Raw genomic sequence first — 4,247 nt, forward strand, 5'->3', positions numbered from 1 at the left:
AAACTGAAATATTAATAAAATAATCCACAAAAAGCGCGCGCGAAAGTGAACTGTGTAAGGTATTAACTGCAATCTTAAAAATAAAATACATTTTTTTAATAACTTCCTTTTAAATTTTAAAATAATCAGAGATTACAGATTAGAAACTTAAAAAAATTTCGCTTACTTTTAAAACGGAAATAACTGGTTTATCTATCTGATTCAGTGGTACAAGACCGGGAAATGTGTTTAATAAGACCGGAAAAACTGGGTTTCCTGTAGATAACATTTTTGTATAAAAAAGAAAGTTTCGATTTTCATTTTAATGAGATATATCTTATAGATCATCTACTACTATCAATCATGAGACAATCGACAATATTTCTTTTTGCCATTTTAACTTTCTCGTTAGTTTGCTGGAATGCAGAAGCAATACCTATGGAGGAAGAACTGAGAAGTTTTGATGAGCCTGACAGTAAGCTATTCAAAATTTATGTTACAGTCTATTATTTTAAAGTAATAATTTTTTTCATATATTTTACATGAAATTCATTCATTTAATGACGTTCATAATTTAGCGAAGGCATATGTATTTAATGATTATTACTCTTTAGATAAATTTACGTATTTTTCTGCACAATTTTATAAAGAAATAAATGTAGTAAATGAGATATTTATTCCTGAAAGTAATTCCTCCATGTATGATTAAGTAAAAAAAAATTAGTTATTTACCGTAATATTAAAATATGATTATCGTTTCTGAAATAGAAAATATTATAACAGGCAATGAACTTTTCCAGCTGCATTCTAATGATGGTTTATAATTATTTGTTGTTATTAAATGATCTTTATCACAATAAGACCATTAAAAAATACTAAAAAAACACGACTAGAATTTAAAAAAACCTATAGTTCAATGATTTAATCTAAAACATAAAAACCTACAGAAAAGTTGTATTCTAAAGGAGGTAACATACGAAAATATTTTATTACATATACTTATTGAAAATATTTTTTGTTTAATTTTTAAACGTATTTCAAAGTATAGTTATTAAGAATTCAACTTTATTGCATTTTCTTATTTTTAAATATTTTGTAAAGTAACTCTAATTCACGTAACTCAGATAAAGTATTTATTATTTTTATCACAGAAGACGGAAAAAATCTATATGTGCCGCTTATAAATTAAAATTTTTTCCCAATTACTTATTCGTTTTCGTTAGATAATTTTTTTTTTTTTTTTGTTTTTTTTTGCGTCGGTCAAAAGTGAATAAGAGACGGATAAGACAAACTGAATGATTACATATTAAAATATTATTTATTTGATTTATATAAATAATCGGATTCTATTTTCATAAATTAATATTGATATATTGTTGATTTTTTTATCTTAATTCTTTCAGAAGTACAGCTCACCGTAACAAAATCACAACTACGGTACCTCATCCATAATTTACTATTAATCAAACGAGGTATTAGGTGAATTTACTATTCATTGAAAAACGAGGTACAGTTCTGTATTTGTATTTAAAAAATTAGTAAATTAAAGAATTACTATGACAAGATCTAAGACAAGATTGGCGCTCACACAAAAATGATATAAGTTCGGTTACTGCGACTTATAAATCATTAAATAAAAAAGTATGTATTTACAACACGTTTCATTTGCAGGTGTCTACAGAATTAAAAGGAGTCGTAGAATAAATAATGCCGGTAATATGGAAGATGTATTAACAAATGCAGAGGTTAATCAAATGGGAGATATTGGTAACATGGATTTTACTTTCTAAATGAAACTTGACGTTTTAAGAAATCTGGTCATCCGTAAGTGCAAAAGATAATTTTTATGATTCTTTCTAATTAATTTAAAAGTTCCGCAGACCAAAATTCATTCTCCGTACCAAAAATTCTGACTTGTATTTGCCACATATGAAATTATATTAATTGAAATATAATTTTAAATTTTAATCAATCTCCTCACGAGTATTGTGAACACTAAAGTAAAATAGTAGTCGTAAAGTACAACTTGTATCAAATTAGTTCAGTAATTTAGTAGGATGTTAATAGCAGTAATCACCATTACAAAGGAAAATTATATAAAAGGAAAATAATAATAAAAATTTTAATTTCAGAGATATCTTTTAAAATCTCAGTCGGATCACTGATAAAAGCACGAAGAAATGCTATTATGTTTTCAAAGACTCTAGGATCTCTGTATAAAAACTCTTGTTTCTCTGGAATACTTAAAAATGATAAATATTTTGGTTTAACACAAAGCACCGGTAAATTTACAAATAAAGATACAAAATACAAATAATTATTTCTAAAAGTCCGAAATGGAAACATTTAAAAAAAATCTTCCGACATTTTTATCATGAAAACGGTAAATTATCATGAAAACGGTAGATTACCCTAATTCGCCCTTTTATATTAACATTTCACTTTAATTCACAGAAAAAAAAGAGTATATTAATTTGTTGATTAGAATATTTACCTCCATCAAAAGCATCCGAAATACAGAAAAAACCAAGCACGGTTATTTTCCTTTGAAGTAAAGATGTTTCCTACACAGCCAAAATTTATGGTTAACATAGAGAAGGTGTGCTGTGGGCCGAATTCATTTGCATTTCGGAAAGGTTGACGATGACAACATACAACCACATAATCGTATTAGATTTAGCGAAGAAAGAGATCAAAAATCACTTCTTTCCTCTACTTTACTGTTAAACTTTTCGTGATGTGATTTTTATGTGTAAGGACGACTATTTCATTTTCAACTGTGACTTATTATTTATTTCAGATCTCTTACAGAAGTTACAGTTATTGTCCTTAACATACAATCGATGTCTTTTTGAATCTCTTAATAGAGATTCAAAAAGACATCCGCTTTAGAGTAATTAATTTAGTTTAATTATTAATGAAATAATTTTAAGAATCCGAGTAATAAGTGAAACGATAGTATGCTATTTAACTGATCTTAATAACTAATTTGTTTAATTTAAAGGTTTTTTCTTTACGTAATTTTTTTTGTTTTATCTTTACAAAATTAAAAATTCTTTAAGTATTCGTTAAAATATTTTTATTTTTTTTATAGATTATGTAGGATTAATTAAATGGTAATAATAAGAATAAAAACAACATAGAATATTCAAAGTATTAAAAATGTCCATTCACAGATGAACTTGAAATTAAATACCTTTTATGGGCTGTTTTATAATTACCAGTAAATTTTACGTTAATATTTTCTTCATTTCTAATTTTAATTTCTAATTTTTCTTCTTACAGAACAATATACAACCTGGAAAACTAATGATGGAATTATAAAGATGATCGTATAACCCATTTTTGCTGATTATTTTATTTCTCATCCGCATCAAAACATTTTCTGTATTCTTATTTTGTTAAATAAGTCAAAATGCAACAATAAAATATATGCCTAAAATAATCTCTTTCACGCGATTTACAAAAGTTTCAAAATGTATTTTTTAATTAAAAGTTAAATAAATAAATGAATGAATAAGGACAAATAATGTAATTATTTTTATTTACATACAGCATTATTCAATATGTTGTAATTATGGCAATGAAAACATTTGATAAGCATAGTTTACTTATAATTAATACTTTTACGGAACTACCCATTAAGAAACACACAGTTCTTTATATGTGTGCAAAAGAATGGTATAAAAAAAATTTCGGTATCATAAAATAGAAACGACTGAGACATGCCTGCATAAACAACTGATCTTCAAATTTCTTCAAGAATATGCACAAAAGAACAGTCTTCGTGCTTAAATATTGAGAAAGGTGAAAGAATTTCAAATCAGGAATTGCTATCGACTTGCTTCTTGTTATTATTACCTTTATATGGATTATTAACTGATTTTTTTAAACTATTTAATTATTTTTTTTGTAGTCAAAATAGTAAACTTTATCATGATTACTCAATTTTGGGACATAAAGTGAAGAACAACATATTGTTTTTTACGTATTACACAATATAAATCTAAAAATACTTCTTTAAAAAAAACACCAGTTAATAAATTTCCATAACATACCTGAATCCCTTCTAATCTTTCTTCTTATACATTACTGGTATTTTCAAGAAAATCTCTTCACTATTTGATTTATAAAACAGATTTTTTGATAAATTTTCTGTTTATAAATTGAACGATCGGAGAGAAAAATATGTTGTCATGATTCTGTTGTTGTCAGAAAAACGTCATAAAAGTCCGGATTCTATAATTTAAAGAAAAAAAAACAATTGT

The 4,247-nt window shown here is 25.5% G+C and overlaps 1 long non-coding RNA gene across 1 annotated transcript; it reads left to right on the forward strand.

The window, feature by feature from the left end:
- The first annotated feature begins 296 nt into the window (after positions 1–296).
- LOC142318812 (uncharacterized) lies at positions 297–3,509 on the forward strand. Its single transcript, XR_012755048.1, has 3 exons — positions 297–454; positions 1,651–1,803; positions 3,265–3,509. It is a non-coding gene; the product is annotated as an uncharacterized LOC142318812 (long non-coding RNA).
- The last annotated feature ends 738 nt before the right edge of the window (positions 3,510–4,247 follow it).

The sequence above is a fragment of the Lycorma delicatula genome, chromosome 2 (genome assembly GCF_047948215.1).
Source record: "Lycorma delicatula isolate Av1 chromosome 2, ASM4794821v1, whole genome shotgun sequence".
NCBI lineage: Eukaryota > Metazoa > Arthropoda > Insecta > Hemiptera > Fulgoridae > Lycorma > Lycorma delicatula.